The 24,817-nt window shown below is 35.4% G+C and overlaps 1 long non-coding RNA gene across 1 annotated transcript; it reads right to left on the bottom strand.

The window, feature by feature from the left end:
• Window positions 1-21,828: 21,828 nt before the first annotated feature.
• LOC128236204 (uncharacterized) lies at window positions 21,829-24,494 on the bottom strand. The gene is made up of 2 exons (XR_008261288.1): window positions 23,962-24,494; window positions 21,829-23,282 (listed from the first exon to the last, which is right to left on the bottom strand). It is a non-coding gene; the product is annotated as an uncharacterized LOC128236204 (long non-coding RNA).
• Window positions 24,495-24,817: the final 323 nt, after the last annotated feature.

Below are 24,817 nucleotides of genomic sequence, written 5' to 3'. Positions count from 1 at the left end.
TGTTGATGTCATCTTTGTTATAAAAAGTATTCTTAGCTATTACTAACCTATTCATATCTTTTAAACATTCATAACAATAACATCTGAATGTAACCAATACATTTAAACATTAAAATATTCAAACATCTCCATTAACTGACACATTCACATGACTGAGACAATCATATCACTAAGACATTTATATGAATAAGACATTCATATCACTGTCAGATTCACATCACTAACACATCCATATCACTACCACATTCTTATCACTAAGACAATTATATCATATCACTAAGACAATTATATGACTTACATCACTCAGACAATCATATCAGTAAGACAAACATATCACAAAGACATTGATAATACCACTAAGTCATTCATATCACTAAGACATTTATATATAACAGGATGAGATAACACTACAATGCACATTGATATAAAATAACATGAACACAGAAATGGTTTCAGATGTATACCGACATGTACATGTAAATATCTAAGGACTTAAATAAAACATAGCACACATTCATTGATTTTTTGGTGCAATTTACTGCCTTAAGAGATGTTTCCTCTTGCCAAAAAATCCCCATAAAATGATATTTTCCAAAATAATTAATAAGATTTCAGTGAATACAGCAATGAATTGCTTAAAAAAGATAACAACATCTTGATAAGACTACCCGGTAGCCATTTTAGATTAAATGCATAAAAAGGTAGAAATAGGTCTATTTTATATTATACTTTCCATTCAAACTTTTTATTTTTCCCAAAAATTGGAAAGTCCCAATTTGGTACCATGTTCAATTCCAAAATATATCACAGACATTCTCGGGTATGATCAAGTTGGGAAAAATATTTCAAAATGACTCTCACATTCTAAACAAGTCAGCATAGTGACCTTTTTACAAGATTTGCAAAAATATGATAGCACATTTTAAAATTAGAGTTTGTAATTCCAGGACATATCAGCCAGTGTTGGAGGCAGATGAGGTTCCTGCCACGTTTCATCTTTCAAGACCTGAGGCTAGCACGACTTCCAAAGTGTTCACAACCTCTACATCATGCAATCGATGTTGCTGTCAGGAGTGTAAAGCAATCAGGCAGCTGCAAAAAAGAATATTAGAATTAGAAGTGGCTATTTTAGCAAAGCAATTAAAAAAATAAAAATAAAGATCAATATGCACATTGAGTGCTGATGCCAAATTTTATTAAAATTACATAAAATATTTAAGTTAAGTTTTGTGGCATTGACAGGTTAAATTTGGAAAGAGATTACAGTAAAGGACCTCTAACTACATTCTTAATAAATGTCTGTTGCCATTTATCAGCACATTTAAGTACACTTTTATTATAGAACATAGTTATGTATTTTGGTACTCTTTAAAGTCTTTGATTAAAACTACTGTTAACTTGCAGGTACCGAGTATTTGGTAATCCACCTTGTTGTTCATTGATGGCATTTCAGAAATTATGCAACTTGTGTTCTGCACAACAGTGTTTTACCCATACCTAAAGTTATGTTTCAAGAGTAAGGCTCCAAATTTGATAAGTCTATGTACATTTTACTCAAGGGATATCCATTTTTAACTTATATGGGGGGGAAAGCACTTTAAACTACATGTAATACCACTCCCCTACAGAATCAAATTTACCCTATTCATTTGGGGTCCAAATTAACAAAAAGACACACGCGACCATATACTGAAAAAAATATTTAGCAATGACTAGCCTTTTAAATAGAAGTTATATATATATATATATTATATATATATGTATTTGATGATTTATAACTAACATAATAATTTTAAGAAATTAGCTTAATGATTTTTGAAATTAGCTTCATGATTTTTAAGTTCAATTCCTTTCCTCCTTAAATGTGTATAGTATCACTTGTGTGACCGTTTAAATCTTAATACAAAATTTATTATGAATGTATACTGAAAATCTACACAACTTAACCAACAATATTGAATTCCGTATTGAATTAACATTCATAAAAAACTTGTTGTTGTTATAATGTATTGCTGTACATGAGTAAAGTACTAAGTGTTACAATTAATTATTTAATGTAATTGTATTCTATATTCTGTAACATATTATTATTGTGATAGTTTTATTTGAAGTTAAATTTCAAATAAATTAGGTTACACTTAAATTGCACACTTCAACTGGCTGGAGGATTATTTCCCTATGAAGAATGCCAAATCTCCTCTTTAACTGACCTATCCCTCTCTCAACCAAAGCTCGAGTGACTTTGTGGCACTTGCAATAAATATTATTGATGAAACAGCCTTTGTGTGTATGAAACAAAAATTAAGCTGCTAATGTAATGTTTATATACATCTAGCAGATCAGACAACAGAATAAAATAATTTGGGCTCTCAATTTAATTTATTCAAAATTTAATCAACCACAATGTTGCAAGATCAATACATGTAGGGCTATGCATTTCAGATTATGCAGAGTTAAATTAATTTTGAAACATACCTGTTATAGGCTTGTTCGGCCTGGGTTTGCGGAGCTAGGAAAGGGGTAAGCAGCCACCTTTTGGCTGGATAGCCGCTGTCCCCAAGCAGATGGAAACCGTGTGGCATGTGGCCATTCTCAAAAAGGTTGTTTAACGAGCTTTCTCGTAAAACTCTACTGTCGTGCACGGATCCAGGCCAGCGTGCAACAACATCAATTATATTGTACCATCCGTCAAAAACAAATTGAACATTTATACTATGTTTTCCTTTTCTGTTGACAAAAAATTCTTCATGTTGATTGGGTGAGGCAATGTTAATATGGGTTCCGTCGATGGCCCCAATGACTTTCGGAAACCGTGCAATCCCCTGCATTTGCACGGCATTCCGTCTGAATTCTTCAACAGTAACTGGAAACCTAATAAATTGCCTAATCAACGCAGGTGATGACAGAGCATTAATAACTTCAGTCAACACACGTGACACTGTTGGCTGACTGACGCCATGTATGTCCACATCATTTAACTGTATTAAGCCAGTTGCTAAATATCGTAATGTAATCAAGATTTTTTGTTCAGCATTTAAGGCGTTATTTCTGGCTGCTTTAGGTGAAATGTTAGCCCCGATCAGCTGTGTTAAATAATTGATTTCAGCTCTGTCAAATCTGTATCTGTTTATAATATCCATTTCCAGTAGAGTATCAAGATTCGGGGCACGATCCATGATCTGAAATAATAGCCTGACATGTTATTTAATCATAATTTAAATTAAAAAATAACATCATGACAAATACTTTGAATATTTATCAATTTTGGCCGATAGTTTGCATTAAACTTAATGTAGCTTTTTAGTAAAGAAGTACTCATATTACCTAGTTGCAGCTGCACATTTTTTACGAGTATTAACATTCATGAACTTACCGTAGAAATCTTTTCTTTACACAATTTTAAAGATTTCTTTACGAAGTTTATATGAAATTTGATGGGGCAACATGACAATTCATGGAATTATGATTCTATTTTTATAGTAAATATATATGCTATCTCAGTTCACATGAATGGTTACCTTTTAATTTATAAGAGATGTATTCTTATGAATCCAATCATTGATATTTTCACTATCATTACTTACAGTTGACTTTATTTCAGTAATATTTTGAACATTGTTTCTTTTTGTTCTGAGATTAAACTTTGGAGAACCAGAAGATACTGAAGGGGGTAACATATGACAATAATTGGATTGTGATATAAACAACACAAAACAAAACCCTCTTTAAATCACCCCCTTCAAAATGGAATCCAATCTCTATTACATCCAGATAATGATTTTGTTTTGGCATGTTATGATTTTAATTCGAGGTAACATTCTCCTTTTGAATTCTAAACATGTCTGACTGCTTTAACTATTTTATCACTGACAGTTGTCATTTGAACATAACACACAGTCAAACAAATAAATTGACATAATTGTTTATTGACATGTGTCTAAGGTGGTAAACGAATATCTTTCATGTTATTAATCATCCAGTGCCACATAAAAAATAGTTATCGACATGACATAAAAATACCCATTGAAGAAATGTGAAACGGTTGAAATGAAAACATTTCCGGAATATCGCGAAATTATATGATGTAGTTAAGGCGTTCGCTAATAAATATGCATTATTTTTGCTGTTGGTAGCGAATCAATCAACACCAAAGAATGACAAATCAGACGAATAATACTGTAATAATTCCACGTTTTTACAACTCTAGCATGTGTTTTTAGGTGAGATACTGTAGGCTACAGAAAACCATAAAAACGAAAAAAGGTACTTACTGCTGAGCGACAGGAGCAGACTTTTTTTAAATTCAACCAAAATCCCCGTAAAATGCCGTGATCTTATTATGTTATGAAATAGTTAGGAAGGTAAACACTTCCTTAACTTCTTCAAACGATCTTAGTTGAAATCTCAGATTCTTGAACTTACTAAGTCCAAATCTTAGAATCTGGTAGAATTGAGGACCAATCTAAGAACAAAACGACCAATCTAAGGATGAAACCAATCTAAGATACATATTGAATACGGCCCCTGGACTGGATTACGCTTAGACGTTTTTATCCATAAATATACCGGAATGTATCCACAAAATGAATCGTCAGATCCGTGAAGGGTTCGTGTAGAAGTCTTTTGTGGTTAGGAATACTGATTGTTATGCTACTTTAGTGTTTGCTTGACACATGATGGACTTGTAGCTGCATTTGTGATTATTTTAACTGAGTTGGGTAAATAACAACCTGACTGTGGTATGCTTGACACTAGATCAACATCACTGCAGCAAAAAAATAGATTTTCAAGGCACTTAATTTACTTGATTTCATTACACTAAATGGTGTCAAGTACTAGTATTACAAAACGATTGTCAATTGGGCACTTCATATATAGAGCTTGATAGAGCCCGTTTATTGTTAGTTTGGCATAAAAGTATATTGGACTCATAGTGGACTTCAGAACAACCTGTCTGTGGTAACTGTATGGCAGATATGGGTTGATGGTAGCCATAATGAGGTCAAATGAACTCTGGCTTGACTTTTTAAGAGCCCGTCCGGGGCTTGTTTCACAATGAGATGGCTTGTCTGTAAATGCAATGCAGAGTCCTGCTGGATACATATTTTGTCTACAAGACACACTTTGAAATTGTGTACTAATGGAGTTTGAGGAATTCAGTGGACTTATAGAAACACGTTTTTTTTTTCTTTCTAAATACTGTATTGACCTGGAAACAAACGTTTAGCGGATTGTTTGGTAGTAGATTATTAACACATAAGGTTCGAAAAACGCAAGATGGGCTTAATAGGCTTAATTGTCTTACATAAGACTCATTTCATATGTAGCTTGTTTTGCACTAGATGCGCTTATGTGGGAACAGTGTATGGTTGACTTGACTTTTGATATGGGAAAAGAGATGCAATATACGTATGAGGTGTTTTGTAATTTTATTAATGATATGACTTATGATATAACGAAGATTTTATCAAAACAGCGCTGTCGATATTGATCATATTTGCATTTTCATATTCAAATGATTTTGACCTACATTTAAAATGCGTAGTGTTTTATGTCCTTATGAAGTACATTATGTAACAGTTATATCATCTATCCATTACAATATGGTGCATTTTATGTCACTTATCCAAATTTGCACCTGTTGTATTTTTGATTTATTAGGTAATTGATAGCATCGACTGTTTTTAATAAAATGCTATTAGTTTATGTTAAAGAAACATTAGACATAATGATGAAGCTAGTTTTGTTCACGTAAGATATTAATATCTATATTTAATACCACTCATTTGTATTAATATTATTATTCTTCCATTTACCTGTATCACATTCACATATATATTTCAATGTTTGATATCATAATTGCAGAAAAAATAGGGAATAAGTAACAAAAGAGATCGATCGCAAGTTTGATTCGAGTCTACTAGTGGAAACAAGTAAATTATTTGAAAAATGGACAGACCACATACCCTAGCTTTTGCTGAAAGGTTGAATATCAATAAATATTTTCAAAACATTTATTAAAATGCAGATGCTATAAGTCCATGTGCGCATTGTGCATTAATTAATAGATTTAAAATGGATGTGCAGTTGTAGCTAGGTTAAAATAAACCTATATAATCAGTTTTTATATATTTGCAGGGAGGTGTTGGATGGCAACACCAGTATCCGTGACGGTCATACATTGAAGCGTTGACTTGTATCGACAGAGTGAGACACACCCGCACTATCTCCTATCCCACCGCCTAGATCTGGGCTCAGTGCAGATGTTACATTGCGCTGTTAACAGTTTAAACATGATATCGCTACAACCTAGAAACAATGGCCTAAATAATGACAACCTGCCGTCTTTATCTTTGCAAGAGTTGAGATTTTGTTCCAGCTGTGTATATTTGCTCAGTAAATGATACTTACAGTAGCTGAAATACTATTTAGTATCATTAGAAATGCATGAAATGTTATAGGTATAATGCTATATATGGGTTTGTATGTATTTCACATCAGCTCAATATAGGGATAGTGAACATAACGCTATTGTTTTTCCGGGATAATTGCTGCTATTCGTAATATCAGTTTGGCTTTAGAGCTGCACTCTCACAGTTTTACACAGATATAACATGTTTGGGTTTTTGCCTCAGAATACGCTCATGTTTGCATGTTTTCCTTCAATTCAGTAACTTCTATAAAGGTAACTTACAAAAGAACAAATCTCAATTGTAAGAAAGAACGCCAATTTTTTAAGCGTTAATTACGCTTTTTACTATAAAACATTAAAATTCTAAAATGAAAAACTACATTCAAATATTACCATAAAACATTAATTTTCTGACAAAACATGAAGAACTACATTCGAGTCTTTTGTTAGAAGACCTATATCACTATTTACCAGACATTCACTCTGTAAGAGTGCAGCTTTAGAATACTATAGAGCAAAAGCAAAATCATTTCTTGAATGCAACTTTGAAGATCCATGCTTTAAATGAGGCGCCTATAAAAGTATAAAGTGTTACCGACGCTTTTCAGCGAAATTAAGCATTATTTAAACTTTGAAACTGAACGGTATCTCCCACTGTCACCATTCGTCCAGGTGTTGCTATGAACGTTTATCATAGCATCTTTGTCGCTAGACCATTCAATTGTGCAAGGCGAATTTAATTCATTCGTTTCACATGAAACGTTTAAGACACTGATAGAATGAGTGTTGTTGTATTCATGTATTTTGTTGATGGACATCCAAATGTTAGAGGGGGAACTGAAATAATGAAATGTGAGGCATTTTCTTTAACATGATTTGCAGTTGATGAATGTATTTTATGCTATAATATACAGTTTATAAATTTTTGAAACCCATTTCTTATTAATATTAGCCATAAACACGGACAATGGCAGCACAATGTGTTAAAATAATAGTTCTAGTGCATAATAGATTACGTATAACATTAACATATTTTAAAAGAGGATTATCTGATTTTAAACAGATTGATCGTCATAAGAATTCGAGATCAGATACTTATGATATGATCAGTTTTTAAACCTTTAAGGATGTTAAATATATCATTGGAAGTAAATTGCTTTAGAGCACATCGTTAATTTATTAGAGTTAACGTGTGGTTATACTCCATTTGAACGTATGCACATTGTTTACCTGTTGCATTATTCTTTTCAATTTGAAAGTTGGTGTATATTATAATGATTAATGTTAATGCATTTAAAGTTAGGTGCATTTGTAAGAACGTTATATAAATTATTCCATCGTTCCGAATTGAACTTTTGATATTAAAGACCATAAAGATGCTCGCATTATTAAGTTCCATAAACTCAAACTCGAATTAACATATATTAAACTTACATTTAATACTGATGTTTTTGCATACTGAGACATTTGTAAGACCAAACTCGTATTTGCTCTTCCCGGTGCAGCACATTTCTTTTCCATTCCATGTTATGTTAGCCTTTGTCACTTTTGCTGAACTTGTAAACGTACATAAAGATCCATTAAAGGAATCATTTTGCTGAACGTCTGTTAGCAAGATTGTGCCAATTTGTATTTATATTGCCGGAGCTAGGATAGCATTGCGTATTGTACATATTATTGTCGAACCTTCTCCATCATGGAATTCAGGACCTGTAAGCATTGGCGAGCTACCTTTATCTAGAATTTAAATACAGTGATGTACACTTTATACAGGATATAAAAATTACAACCACTATAAAAAAACGAATTAAATTTTGTCACTAAGATATATCCCCTATTTGCTTACCCACGTTACAAAGAATTCCGTGCATTTCGTTTCGTTTCCGTGCAAGGTGTTTCAAGGGTTGCATTAGAAACCTGACAAGTCACATTCCGTCTTGAAAGTCCAGTCATTCGTTGATGAACGTTATGGAATCTGTACAACCCTTCGTTCCCTTCGCTTTCAGAAAGAACAATTGAATCCTGGCCAAGTGAAAGGACGACCTGTACGAGTTTTGTTCCACTATCAGTTATGCAATACATGTCGGAGCCTGTGTAAACATAAATACATTCTGTTGTATTAAAGTCATTGGACTTTGGACCGAGTACTGGGTAACTCGGTCTCTTTGAAAAAAACCTCATTTAAATCACATCTTAACATAATGCTTTCATATACCGATGGAAAAGTATTTTACATTGCAGCTGGTGTAGTTTTAATCAAGATTGTACTAAATTCTTCAAACACCTATTTGACTTGTGTTTTATTCGAAACAGATGTAACGAATCGCATATGAATTTGAACATAAGATAATGTGAATAATAAGTTGACATAGTATAAATAAGTCAAATAAAGAAACCTAAAAAATGAAGCTGCACAGATTATGTTGTCTCAACTGAATTACACTCTAAACAATATGATCCCTCATCTCTTTCGTCAAAGTTGAATATTGTTAATGTATACAAATATACTGATTCTGTTTTCTCTTCGTAAAAGCCTTCTCGTAGCTGTATCTCTTGGACGTTTTTCTTCCACGTTCGTCTGGTGAATGATTGTCGCTGTATACAGTCATCAGACGGAAAATATCCCCAAATACCGTCTGCACAGCGAACGACCGGGCTTAGAAGCATGAGAGCACCACATTGACCAACAATATCTGTAAATCATAACTTAATGATAAAAAAAACAATACAATTAAACCATATTTTAGTTGTATTTGTCCATTGCTCGCTTTTCGGCACATGGTTGTTATTTACATGAAGTAATATATTCCTTTTTGTTTCACAAATATTTTCGGTAAATATTGTATTACTCTATAAGTCATCCTACGCTTTTAAACTACTATTTATCTATTGTATATAATTATCATTGATTCATTTGTTTAACATTCTGCATGGCGTTTTTTGAACAGATTCCGTCTGTCATTCTTACATGTTTGCTTCCTTGATCCACATATATCCCTCGACATTCTTTGTTTACGACAAATAACAACTTCTAAATCCCAGAATCTGTTCAGGATGCACATTATCAAGTATGTTCATTCTAGATGGACCTTCGATTTCGATTTCATTATTCTGTCAAAGTCGACATTGTTTCTCCGTTGTGTTTTTTTCACTGGTCCATGGGACTCGTTTCGTGGCCGTTGGAGCGCTAGATTGCAGAGTTGGTGTCATGGACGTTGAAACACAGGCTCGCGGGCTTGGAGTCATGGTAGTCCCGGCGCTGGGTCGCGTGACGAGATACGTAGTCGTTTGAGCGCTAGGTTGCGGGGTTAGAGTCAGAGTCGTTACAGCGCTGGGTTGTTTGATGAGAGACGTGGTCATTAGAGCGCTAGGTCGCGGGATAGGAGTCAATGTCGTTGAAACCATCGGCTTGTGATGAGACACGTGTTCGTTAGAGCGCTAGGTCGCGGGAATGGAGTCATGGTTGTTGAAACGCTGAGTCGTGTGATGATAGACGTGGTCGTTAGAGCGCTAGGTCGCGGGAAGGGAGTCATGGTCGTTAAAATGCTGGGTCGTGCATTGAGAGACGTGGTCGTTAGAGCGCTAGGTCGCGGGAATGGAGTCATGGTCGTTGAAACGCTGGGTCGTGTGATGAGAGACGTGGTCGTTGGAGCGCTAGGTCGCGGGAATGGAGTCATGGTCGTTGAAACGCTGGGTCGTGTGATGAGAGACGTGGTCGTTAGAGCGCTAGGTCGCGGGAATGGAGTCATGGTCGTTGAAATGCTGGGTCGTGCATTGAGAGACGTGGTCGTTAGAGCGCTAGGTCGCGGGAATGGAGTCATGGTTGTTGAAACGCTGAGTCGTGTGATGAGAGACGTGGTCGTTAGAGCGCTAGGTCGCGGGAATGGAGTCATGGTCGTTGAAACGCTGGGTCGTGCATTTAGAGACGTGGTCGTTGGAGCGCTAGGACACTGGAATGGAGTCATGGTTGTTGAAACGCCGGGTCGTGTGATGGGAGACGTGGTCGTTAGAGCGCTAGCTTGCGAAATTGGAGTCATGGTCGTTGAAACACTGGATCGTGTAATGAGAGACGTGGTCGTTAGAGCGCTTGGACGTGGGAATGGAGTCATGGTCGTTGAAATGCTGGGTCGTGTGAAGAGAGACATTGTCTTTAAAACATAAGATCGCGGGATTGGAGTCATGGTCTTTGAAACGCCGGGTCGTGTGATGAGAGACGTGGTCGTTGGAGCGCTAGGATCCGGAAATGTAGTCATGGTCATGGAAACGTTTGGTCGTGTGATGAGTGACGTTGTTGTTGGAGCGCTAGGTCGCGGGATTGGAGTCATGGTCGTTGAAACATAGGCTCGCGGGGTTTGAGTCATGTTCGTTCCAGCGCCTGGCAGTGTGAAGACAGACTTGGTCGTTAAAGAGCTGTATCACTGGTTGGGGTCGTGGTCTTTGAAGCGCTTGGTCAGACTATGCTGTCAATATAGAAGATAACACTGGGCGGACACTTATTCTTAGTAAATCAATTAGGTTATTGACCAGATAAGGCGTTGTACGTATGTAAATCAAACAGTTCAATGGAATTTCGCTAGATTTCGCTTATGTTTATTTTTATTTAATCAAGTTCTGCCCGTAATCATTAGCTGCATTTTGACTTTGAACTGCCATAATGCTATCACTACATGTGTTGTGGTTAATGAACTTAGTAAGATGAGATAGCAGTGACTGCACTTCTCAGTCAATTTATATGAACATTTGAAGAAACAGAGTGATCCGTGACAAGAGATCCGTGTGCGAAGCATGCAACCGCTTGGTTCTTTAAAGCACCGGTACTTTCCTTTGTATCACCAGAACAAGGCAAGAAATGTTTATTTGTAATACACGTGTATTAACAAATGAGCTATTTTCCGACACGTTTAATATCATAATAAGCAATATCATAAAAAAGTGCACAGCGGGAAAGAAATACAAGATATTAAATTAACTGCCGAAAATAGAACGACACAAAGGCAATCATAAAATTGATTCCTAAATAGTGGGTGATTAGGAATTGATTCACACAAATAGAAACATAATCATTTTGGGCCAAGGCATAAGAATAGCTAGCATAAATATAGCCGTGATCCATGACAACTTTATAAATATTCTTATATATGGTTGACTTTGCCAGCATTCTACGATTTTGAATAATATATTTCCTTAACTTTTTTCTTAATTTCGAAAATAAATTTAGATAAAACAAATAGGACCATGGGATATTCATTTGAAAAACTTTGTCGCCAAAGACTGTGAAATCTACGTTCATTTTTCAAACTTGCATATTTTAAAGCCTTTTAATACTGTACTTTGATAGCTGTATTGGTAGGGAATTTCTTATGCATTTTGTTTTCTCTTTCATAAGCCGAACTTCAATGAATAAATTTTTTTTTTTCAATATATCTATAGAGTCGTATATCACCCAATAGGGCGATGTTTTACCCTATACAGTTATTCACACTATTACCAAATAAGTTTACGGTCGGAACGCTCGAACGAAATTTAACAATGAATTAAGAAATAATTAACATTATACAGGATCCCCGAAAGGGCCGTGTTTTCCGTATACAAATATCATAGGGCCTTACTTGGGCCGCATTTTACACTAGTTTACAATCGGAACACCCTGACCATCTCCGCCATAAAACGACAGCCGAGGTGTTCCGATTGATAGCTGTAAAAGGTTGCGTTGCACGAAATTAGCGATGGTTGGCTTATACCATATTTATCGAGTACCGCGATTGATTTGTCTTTATATACGAAGTCGATACATGTGTATTTATTGCAAATATTTACACCATAATAATAACTTAAAAGGTATAAGTTTTAGGTAGGCAAACAAGCTCTGTCTCCGGTCACCTGCCTTAAAGTGACACTCTTTTTCAAAATCAACTCATACCCATGTATAAGAAACATACATTTTAAGCGATAAACCTTTAACTACTTACTAAATAATACATATATGGAAAGTATAACTTACTGATAGCACGATTGTTATCGTGTATTTAATGGCTAAAAACGCAAAAATATTAAATGATTGGTGAATGCTAAAAGATTTTCTGTGATTAACAAAAGTCGTATCAGGTTGGAATACCGTGTTTTCTGCAACTTTCGTTCAAATTTAACTCGGTATCCTTCATAAGAACCATTGTTTTGACATTTATTCATCCTTTTTGGTATTTTTAAACAATCGTATTAGTTATGGTAAATCTTACATGGGTATAAGAGTGCATCTTTCAAAAAGGGTAGGTTTGACGGCAAATATTTTTTCAAGTTATTATTTTTATTACCAAAATTTACCCTTTGTGACCCAAAACCATAGATTCTGTGCTTCAAAACATCAGAAATTCCAGCATTAGAATCTTTGACATTATCTAAAGCCTAAAATACTTCAGTGTCCTACTTATGGTGAAACCAAGCATAAATGTATAATGAAACTATGTACAATCCTCCAATGTATATCAGTGTCATGGCAAAGGGTTACGTTATTTAATGGAGCGATATCTTGGTAAATCATCGTCAGTGTGCATGTAATGTAAATTCATGCATATAATTATGTATGATTATTAAAATAATGCAAATTAATAACCAGTTCTCTTCATTATAATAGCAGGGTTGCAGACCCTTTAATGCTAAGAAATATCAGCCTCGACTATAGGCAGATAAATTACCCATTTTTTACTTTCAAAAATCCATTGTTCGAGTGCTCTACACTTATTCGAAAAATCATGTAATGTTTGTTCGAGATTTTCTCAGTTTGTTCAGGCGCGTAGGATAGATAGATAGATAGATTGTTTATATCCTCCATAATTGGAGAGCAAATACATAGTTACATATAAATGTGACATAGATACAAAAGTTTGGTGACAAATAAGCACATATTAAACATTACATACAGCAAATAAATAGCATACATGTAAAAAAACAAAGCAAATACATAGTTACATACAAATGTGACATAGATACAAAAGTTTGGTGACAAATAAGCATATATTAAACATTACATACAGCAAATAAATAGTATACATGTAAACAAACAAAGTGTGCAAATTAATAATACTTAGAGCATAACCTATTAAGACTATAGGAAAATATAAGTAATTATTAATTACAAACAAATACGTGTAAGTTCAATAATAATCAACCTAAACATTCTAGGGTCGAAACGAAATGTACTAGACATGTTCTATGACATTAAAGAACTATTATCACATATTTTCGAATATTTTATATGTTTAATACATTGCACCCATATTGTCCTAAAATGTGCACATAGCGTACTGCAATTTTAAAGCAGGACACACGTTTCATATCATTCATGTTAATGTGAACGAACCCAGATAGTAGTTCGAGCATTTGTTCGTCGGGTTCAAGACTCACAAACTGTTGGTAGTTTTTTGCACCCATGCATTTGTATATATGTTTCCACATTTGCTGTCTATACTGGTCCGTTTTTCTACAATAGAGTATTGAGTGTGCTGCTATGTTTTCAGTCGAAATGTTACATTGGTGACATGTTACAGTATATCGTCGTCCGAAGAATTTGCATAGGACTCTCATTGATGAGCGGCAGTATAGAAGCTGATCGCTGTAGAATTTACTGAAGACCCACCGAATCGATGAGGAGTAGTCACAGTGTATTGTTTTGAAAGTTTCTAACTGTGTATCGCCTCCTCTAGACTTGTACTCTTGACATACATGAATATGAATCGCTTTTCGGACTGCTGTTTTCCACGCGTTTTCATTTGGGAAGTGTGAGGTCGCCATAAATTCTTCGAGTACAGCTTTCAATGAATATTTACAAAATAGTCTATACAAATCTGGAACAAATCCAATTTGATCACTTGGAGAATTGATAAAGCTGAAAAGCCGGTATATAAATAGGCGCTTCAGATTTTTGTCAGAATTGGTCCTGCATAATTGTCCAAAGAACAGTAGCTTTCTCTTGTCTATATATGTTTCTAGTGGGTATACGGCAAGACAGCTAAGTGTTATGTCCGATCTTGTATGTCGTGGCATACTTTGAATATGCTTCACACATGTGCGGTGTGCCCGTTCTAGTTGCAATATTTGTGATGATGTCAATCTGTTCCATACTTCGCAGCCATAGAGTGCTTTAGGTAGGACTACACTTTCGTAAAGACGTTTTATGGATAATGGATGTACAGTGTTACTGTTAAGGCCCGTTTCACCAAGACCAAAATAAGTTCTTCGTAGCTTTGAACAACATTCATCTATATTTACATTTAGGGTCGAGTATTTGTCTTTTGTTATCCCAAGATGAACGTAGCTCTCAGCTTCTTCTACGATGTCACGACCAATTAACCATTGTAGTTTCTGTTGATTTGGCTTTGGTTTAGAGTCATTGTATACTACAATTTTACATTTACTGGCGTTATACATGTAGCGATTTTTTCTAGTGTATTCATAGCATATATGTAACATAATTTGTAGACCGTCTGGTGTTAATGAAAATAGCATCATATCGTCGGCGACTGTTGGGCATGCGAACTTTGTGTCGTTAATATGGAGACTTATTGAGGAACCACAAAGGTCTTCGAGAAGGTCGTTTATGTATACGAGGTAGTAGAAGGAACTGAGACACTGGCCCTGTCTGGCCCCTTTTCTGATCGGGAACCAATCTGACGTAATCGGACCTGATCTGACCCAGCTTTGTACCTCAGCCTGTAGATTAATCATTATTTTAAGTATATTGAGGAGAATACCAGCGTTATAAAGTTTATATATAAGAATCTTGAAGTCCAAATTGTCAAAAGCTTGTTTTGCATCCAGGTAGCAGGCGTATAATTTAGATTTATTTTCAATGGCATAATTTATACACTCGTTGGTCATAAATGATGTTGATAAACAGCTTAGCCCTCTTTGGAATCCACCCTGCAGTCCATTTATTTTGACGTACCTACATGTGTCTATATTCCATAATATCACTTTCTCGTATAATTTGAGAATGGTCGAGCAGAGAGAAATTGCTCGGTAATTGTTTGGATTAGTTTTATCCTTTTTTCCAGTTTTGAAGAGTGTCGTTATTATACCCTTTTTCATATCTTTAGGACAATATCCGAAGTCCGACATGTTTTTAAATAAGTATGTTAAGACACTGATAAAGACATCTTCACCATATTTCATATGTTCATAGTAAATTCCGTCATGCCCACAGGATTTATTTTTCTTACATGTCTTCAAGGCGCTTTTTACGATATCTTCTGAAATAAGTAGATTGTTCTCGTTCGAATTCTCTGCATGGAGATTTATATTTTCATAGTCTTTATATACCCCTTTCAGATGACCATAATCGAAGAAATCTTGGTACGAGGGCGAATACAGCTGTGAGAAGTAATTCTTCCAACCCGAGTTAATTTCTTCCGGGGAAGTGAATACGTTTCCATGGAAATACATTTCAAATGATTTGCTTATGCGTGTATTGTTCTTTCTTCTATTTACAATCTTCCAGAAAGCGGTAGCATCAATTTCAGCAGTCCTATTCAGCTCGTTTTCAAGTTTATTGTGATATTCTGTGACACTAGTACGGTGAACGTTCCTGAAACGACGTTTAGCGTTTTTATATTCACTATAACTGTTGTGACTCTCATTTCTAGGACGACCATTTAAGATCCACGATGAACGTAATTCCGCCATAGTTTTGTGCAGTGCCGACAATCTTTCGTTCCAATATGGTTTTACATGGGCTTTAAATACAGGTTTAGGTATAGTTTGTAAGGTTGCCATAGAAACTATTTCAACAATATTACAATACAGCATATCTATATCATTACAACATGTTATTTCTTTACACAATAAGTTATTTAGTTGGTGACACTCAGACATAAATTGTTTATACATAGCAATATGTTTCTGTTTAATACATTTCCAATTAACAAATTTGTCTTTGTCTATACATTGATTACTTTCTTGCATAGTAACACTTATTTTAAAAGAGCATACAATCGGCCTATGCGAAGATACATTTAAGGCATGGTCATCAACAATTTTGCACGATTCAATATTAGGTACAAAATGTTCATTAACAAAAATATAATCAATCAGTGTTTCTCTTAAACACCCATATGGAACATTGCTATACTCCGCTTCTGTACATAATGGTAAAGCATTTAAGGGGACACAACTGTAATTTAACAACATGTTACAAAGAGTATTGCCCCTTGTGTCAAAAGTAAATTTTGTGTCTATACATGTCCTCGACGGTAATTCAGTATTGAAATCTCCCATTAAAAATACCGTTCCTTTGTTAGAATAACAGCTTAATACATTGTCTATGTCCTCAATACACTGTTTATATTTTACACTGTTGTGATTTTTACAGGGAATATATGCCTGAAAAATATATAATGTAGTGTTTGCATCTAACTGATATTCTATACCAATTAAACAACTTATTTCTAAATTCAACACTGAAACTTTATCGTCTAAAGTTTTTTTCCACATGATACATAGTCCGCCATTTCCAACTTTGCGATTACTATAAATGTCAAGTTCTGGATCGCACGTTGCATAGCTTATATAGTTACTGTTAATTTGATTCATGAAATGTAAATGCTTTTTCAGTAACCAGTGTTCACTTATTCCACAAAAGTCTAGATTGGAATGTTCTAATAGTTCATTAAGGTAGCTTGCACTTGACATTATTCCTGTTGCATTCCAAGTTGCAATGTTATAAGAAGTGGTCATAGTTTTGCATAACACCATAAAAATATTATACGTAGTTTGAAATACATTGTTAATAGATATATGATATATTGTTAATGATATCTTAGGTATTTACTAGTAATAGATATCGTTTTCAAGTCGGTCGAATCGGTTTTGAACGTCGACATTATAATAGTCAAGGTCCCGTTCTTGCACACTGGGTCTCGTTCTGCGGTCTGTCTGTCGCTGTGTGTCATACGCACGCTCGTGACTGTTCCACGCTCTGGAATCGCTCCTATAGCCGTCATCCTGGTGCTCTGTTGAGGAGCGCCCCCTGGCTCCGTCCGAGTAACGATGACTGGTTCCCGACTTATATCCGGGTCCCTGTTGAGGTTGTCGCGAAGACGGCTTCCAGTGACGACATACGATACCGGATGGCCAGACGTCCTCTTTTAAAATATTGTCCGCTTGGCCATCATCTTCTAGATTTATGCGGATAACAACATTGTTAAATCGTCATTTGCGCATAATCAGGATATTTGTGACTTTTAACCCTTGGTCGTTGATGTATTTGGCGAGTCTTGAATCAGTTATGCTAGGTTTAAACCCACCGACGTTATAACGTTTAGGTCGGCGCTTCACATATTGCCCAAAGTCAGCTTCGTCGTTGCTAGCCGACGGTTGTTGAGCCACGGCTTCACGGATAGATTCACTTATTGACGCATCTTTTCTGTGTGTATTGTCGTTGTTTGTATCAAAAGTAACCATTTGTCCAATATAATTTGTTCCATTGCGCCCGCGAAAGTTCATACGTTTTGATGCGGGGTTGATATTGGTGTTGTTGTTTCGCACACTGGGCGTTGATCTAGTTTCAGGTTCCGACGATTCCGTTGCCCGATCGTTGGCACAGGATTGTGCTCCTTCGCGGGCATTCGTGCTGCTCCTGTGTTGGTGTGCTTCATTAGCCGGTTGTTCCGGGTGTGTAGGCATTTCCTGTGTCGGCAACGGAGGCCAATGCATAGACCCCGTTTGTTCCATCGGCGACACGGAATGTACATTGTTATGGGCAATTAGCCCTTCGTATGAAGACTGCGGTTGGTAGTGAGTGGGAACTGGTTGTGCTACATTCACAATAGTTTGCTGCCTGTCGTTCGATTCCGTAACGGTTGTGGCAGAAGAATTAGATTGTACGAAGATCGTGTTACAAACGGTGTTAAGCGTCGTTTGCATAGATAAGATGGATGTCTGTAGCACCTTCAGGGTTTCTTGTATTCCGAGTATATCCTGCTTCGTGGTGGAGTTGTCTATCTTACCTTGAAGAGTATGTATACATTTACGGTGATAGTCAATATTCTTGGCGTTGTTGATGATTGACGTTTGTACAGTTAAGTGACTTTCGTCCCTTTCAACGTCATTTGAGCTCTGCCGTTGTTTGAGCTGCAAAATATCAGCTTGTAGTACGTCAACAGTCTTTCTTAGTTGTGATAATTCAATACAGCACGTGCACTTGCCGTGTGTACCGGCCTGTGATTTGCCAGGTGTCTGGGCTGTGCTGTGTCTTGGCGCTTTCTTGGGATAGCTTATTACTTCTTTGATGTTGGATATGTCCTCCCCGCTTAAGACAAGAATTATTGAGTGAATGTCATTAGCGAGTTTCACTGTGGCGGGGTCACCAGTCCGTGTGTTTACCCGTCTTTTAAGTTCAACGTTCGTATCCAACCCATAGTCGTCAGAATCACGAACGTACGAAAAGAGCATCGTTCTGGTGTGCTCTAACCTTTCTTGTGAGTTACCATAGTCCAATAGAAGTTGGTCTATAAATAATTTACTGGGTACACCTTCTGCGAGTGCAATTAGCCTGTGGTATTCGTTAAGGTCATTACACTCGTTCTCGTTGACATCTATCGTGGTGTCACAGTCAATTGAGCGGTTAGGGCTGAATGCTGGGGATGCGTCGTGGTCATCCGTGTCCGCATTAATTGTTTCCGATGAATAGGGGATTTTAACCTCCGTGTGATCGCTGAGCGTCACTGGTTCAAGTTCAGTTAATCCTTGACTCTCCATCTGTGCCATATCGATGGGTATTAATGACCAATACTACTAACGGTCAATGTGCAGTCATGCGTGACGAGTCGGCGACCAGGGATTATTTGTGTTAGTTCAATGTCTTTGGTGGAACTTCGACATCGTTACAACAGTTACCTTTGTAATCCGTGAGCACTTATCAGTCAGTAAACACTGCGATATATGAATTTGTGATTTGAAAAATAACAAAGGATGAGCCAAAAAACACATATAACTCCAATATTTTTGACACAATGTTACTTTTACTTTTAAAATCCAATTTCCCACATATTTCCAAACACGTACATATAACTTTTATTATTGTCCTATGCGTAAATCCGTTTAAAAGTCCATTTTTTAGCACTGCAATAAAACGAGACTGTCCATTTTCACGCATGCGCACTATCAAAATCAACTCATACCCATGTATAAGAAACATACATTTTAAGCGATAAACCTTTAACTACTTACTAAATAATACATATATGGAAAGTATAACTTACTGATAGCACGATTGTTATCGTGTATTTAATGGCTAAAAACGCAAAAATATTAAATGATTGGTGAATGCTAAAAGATTTTCTGTGATTAACAATAGTCGTATCAGGTTGGAATACCGTGTTTTCTGCAACTTTCTTTCAAATTTAACTCGGTATCCTTCATAAGAACCATTGTTTTGACATTTATTCATCCTTTTTGGTATTTTTAAACAATCGTATTAGTTATGGTAAATCTTACATGGGTATAAGAGTGCATCTTTCAAAAAGGGTAGGTTTGAAGGCAAATCTTTTTTCAAGTTATTATTTTTATTACCAAAATTTACCCTTTGTGACCCAAAACCATAGATTCTGTGCTTCAAAACATCAGAAATTCCAGCATTAGAATCTTTGACATTATCTAAAGCCTAAAATACTTCAGTGTCCTACTTATGGTGAATCCAAGCATAAATGTATAATGAAACAATCCTCCAATGTATATCAGTGTCATGGCAAAGGGTTACGTTATTTAATGGAGCGATATCTTGGTAAATCATCGTCAGGGTGCATGTAATGTAAATTCATGCATATAAGTATGTATGATTATTAAAATAATGCAAATTAATAACCAGTTCTCTTCATTATAATAGCAGGGTTGCAGACCCTTTAATGCTAAGAAATATCAGCCTCGACTATAGGCAGATAAATTACCCATTTTTTACTTTCAAAAATCCATTGTTCGAGTGCTCTACACTTATTCGAAAAATCATGTAATGTTTGTTCGAGATTTTCTCAGTTTGTTCAGGCGCGTAGGAGCTGGTACCACAGGGGCCGTGGCCGCGGTCCCAATATTCTAGCTAGTAACGGCAATTGGGCCGCAAAATTTGATACCATTTTTTTTAAGTTGTATTTCAAATGAAGCTACGCGCATATAGATTAATTCATGTCTGACACGATATTGAATATACAGGTCACCATGGCATGATTACTCTAATTGATTAAAATGAATTTAATTTATTAATTTGCGACTATTTGTGACTGTTTGTATTTGGTACAGAAATAGAAAATACTAGTATTAAATGTGTGCTTACAAACGTGTCCATAACATGTGTATTACTGTTTTATCATATTAGCATTTTTTTCTCAGTGAATAAATGTTACCAAACGATATTAGTTTTAGATCTAACAACTATTTGAAACGTAAAAAGGTTTAGAGAAAAAAACATAAAAACAAAACCTGAACTCACTGGAAATCGAGTCTTTCAATGCTTACAATTGAAAAAAAATCTCGACCGGAGGGGACACCCGGGCGTGACACGAGCCCAACCCTTCCGCGGACCAAATGTCATTTGGAGTCCTTTGCGCCTGATGTGTTCGTTTCGAAAGATACCCCGCTTGGTATCTTCCTAACTGTAAACTTCATTTCTATTTTTGTTCCTAGATATGATCGTAAGATGAACACATGGATTGATTTGTTCGGCCCCTACCTTCCCCCCCCCCCCGCCCCACCACCACGCCCTTCCATCCGGACTCGTCAGTTAATTTCCACCATGCGGAGCCATTTATGTATCTTAGTTCTGGTCCATAAACGAAATTCAATCCACCAGTGTTAAGCAATGTTGAGGCTCTTTGCTACTTGAAATATTTTTTGTCTTCGGCGAGTAGGCTCTGGCTGCCTTCAAATGGATGGAACTTGGAAAGGGTGTTTAAATGTATTTGTGAAATGCCTTTATTATGTTGTTGTTGCTATTCATTGAATATATGATCAGACCATACTTTCTGCATTTTTGATGCATGAAAAATGCCTAATTTAGCGACGCCGACGGGTATCAATCCAGCGAATTCGTACGGTACTACAGAACAGAAATGTTGTCGGTGCGTTTATAGGTCAAGCTGGTAAAATCTTTCTCACTGTTTCTTTTCTAAAAAAATAACACCTGCATATTGTAACTCTTATATGGAAGTAAAACAGATAGTCATACTAACTGCCCTTAATTTCAATGGCTATTTCAGCGTGTGATAACGACTGCGTTGAAAAACTGAATCACCCAGTGTGTTACATGGGACTAATACTGTAATGTAATGCGAACAACGCATCATCTTGTGGAACTTAAATGACTCCTTTGCACTTTAAGGATGTGACACAGATATCTGTTTGCATATACATCAAGGATAATGTCAGCAAGTCAGTAAAGTTTTCAGAAGTATTTTATTAGTCCGATTGTAATACTGTAATAGTTAAGTGTCAATTAACAGAAACTTCAGATGGATGGATATATTTATATAGCAGATCATTACAAGACAGGTATTAAATACGAATATATCAATACTAAGTAATCAGTATAATGTAGACAAATGGATACAAATACATGTCAAAAGAACCTCGGATACATAACATGCTCGGATATGTGAAATAAGTACATAATTATCAATAGCCGGAAAGTAGATAATTTTTAGCTCCAAAGAGCAGAATTCATACTTCTATTAATATGATAAAATATGTTGAAAGTCCACTTTACACAACAATCACTATTAAAGCTATTAAAGTCTAAACTTGATTGTCAGACTTTCCCCTGTTAGTTAAAATAACTTACAAGGCATATCTTATTTCAACATTGAACCTTGATCTTGCCAAGGTCAACAAGAGCGCCATGAAGAGAACACCAGCGCTCGTCTGTTTTTTTCTCCTTCGAAAATGAGGCATAACTCAATACAAACTAAAGCCAGAGTTATGCCCCTTGATGTACACATGCATATTGTCCCTGGCAACATCTTAACCAAGTTTTATTTAAATATGAAGTGATTTAGTTACTGTCCTAGGTAAAAGACTGTATGATGCCCACAGCCCTGACAGGTGCCAAGGCATATCACAATACCAAGATACTTTTATCTGAAAAAAATTCTTTTACAAAAATTAATGCATATCAAATTTCAGTAATAAAAAAAATCTTCATTCATTGGCTCTAGATACAATTCAACCAAACAAATACTTAACGTTTTGATAGCAAACAGAAGAAAGTTAATACATTTTTGTTTGACATGTTCATACATGATGATATTTCATTTGCATTTCATCAATTTATCCAACAACACGAAAAACATCACATCACTGAGAAGTGACAGAAGCATTCAATACAAAACAATACCACACACCATTATTTACCATGGAACAAAAAAACAATTGAATACACTGCAGTGTAAATGACCACAAACATCATGGACAATTCTAGCAAAATCACCTCCAATTGAGGACAAGTTATTACCATATTCAATTTCAAATTTTTAATTGTTAAAAAATAAATAAAAATAGAACAATATCCAAAGAAAATGTCAATCACTGATGGTATTCAGATATAAAGCTTAAATCAAAATGCAATATAGTCTATTCTATAATTTAAAGTATCTATTTGTTTAATTGTTTGCTTTTTGATGAGCCTATTGCAAGGCCAGTTGCCTTGTTCGAATGTACCCTTTCACCATTGTCCTTGATCGCCTGGCAAGAATTGGATACTTCTTTATAAGTTCAAGACATTCTAACTTATTTTTGGTGGAGTATTAAGCTTAAAACACTTTTTAAGGCCATTTTCTACCACGTCTTCTTCAGCCTAGCTCCAAGGTGTTCTGACTGTGGCTGTTCGTTTTTCCTAAAACACAAAAATACAGGCTATTTTATAGACAAAAAAAATCACTATATTTTCATCTATTTTGAGCACTAAAATATGAAAGTGTGTTCTTGATAGTCCTCTATAGGACAAATAACCATAAAACATATAATCCTATATTAAAACATGTTTTATCAATTGAAGTTGTCTAGGAATTAGCAACAGTGCCTCTGCAAGTCAATATATAAATATGACCTGTATTCAAGATGATGTGTTTTCACTGATAACCTTTATATTATTTGATTTGATGGGCATGGTAAGCAAACTCATTTTTCTGTAGCACTGACCTGAGCAACATGTCTTACAGTGCTATATAATATACATTGTTGTCCATGTTAAACATGTTTGACTTCAGGATTTTATTTGATATGTAGAAATTCAATTCAAGGCCTTTCTGTTAAATACAATTAGATATTTTCACTGTAACTTTTTACACTGATCAGTAACATGACACACATTCTGGCTAATTTAAACACTGAATAAAACACTGAATAGGTTTTTTTTTAAGATTACAAGTATGGTTGTTACACAAAATTAATTGTACACTAAGGAAGACAACAGAAAAGCCTGATCACAAAAGTACAGAAACAACACTTTTTAAATCAAATTTGCTTTAAGAATAGAAATTTCTAATTGTTACAAATTTCAATATGATTCTTACATGGTTTGTGCCAATCCCAGCATTTTCGACTGCTTCGAGTTGGCCTATGGAGACAAAAACATATTATATACGCAAATAGGTCTGCTATGTTTCTTAACGCTAACAATTAATGCTATTTATAATAATGAAACAGGTGTCTCTCAACAAGTATTATTTGAATGAAATTGATGTACATTAACAAAACCTCTTTCTGAGGACTTTTCTAAAAATATCACCTTCAATGGAGGCCAGTTACTTTTATTAGACACCATGCCTGTATTGAGATCTCAGGTATTTCAAATTTCTTTGATGCCTATTATTTAAAATGCAGTACTGGTTATGAAATATTGAAGGTGTAGTGTTTTTGATACAGGAGATAATTTATCTCAAACACACACACACCAACCTAGATTTAGGGAGACATTTTATCTCTACACAACTAGGCTAAAAGAGACATGTTGCAACAAAATGACATAGTATTTTGTCTTTTGAACCTCTGGTATTTTGATTTTGTTCTGTGGTATGCATAATATTGAAAAAAGTATTCAGCTTTACTGATTGTAAGCACATACAGGTACATATATTAAACATTTCGGTTAATGATAATGTTATTTACATACAATGATGTACAACCAAGATTGTGAAATGACCTTCAACCTACGACTAGAATGATGTCAAACTGATTTTAATATCTCTGGTGGTTTGAATTTCTTATTTGTTAAGCAAAGTTCTACATGAAATCATCACCTCAAAAGACAATGAATTTGGTCGAACACCCATAGATGTCCAAATGAAGACACTTCATTCCAATCACTTTGAACCCATTATGAAAACTACATTCATCTATACATGAAAACATCAAATATCAGGCACCCGT

This window comes from Mya arenaria, chromosome 5 (genome assembly GCF_026914265.1).
Source record: "Mya arenaria isolate MELC-2E11 chromosome 5, ASM2691426v1".
Classification (NCBI taxonomy): domain Eukaryota; kingdom Metazoa; phylum Mollusca; class Bivalvia; order Myida; family Myidae; genus Mya; species Mya arenaria.
Note: the sequence above shows the minus strand (reverse complement) of the source record. Positions and strands in the feature narration are given on the sequence as shown.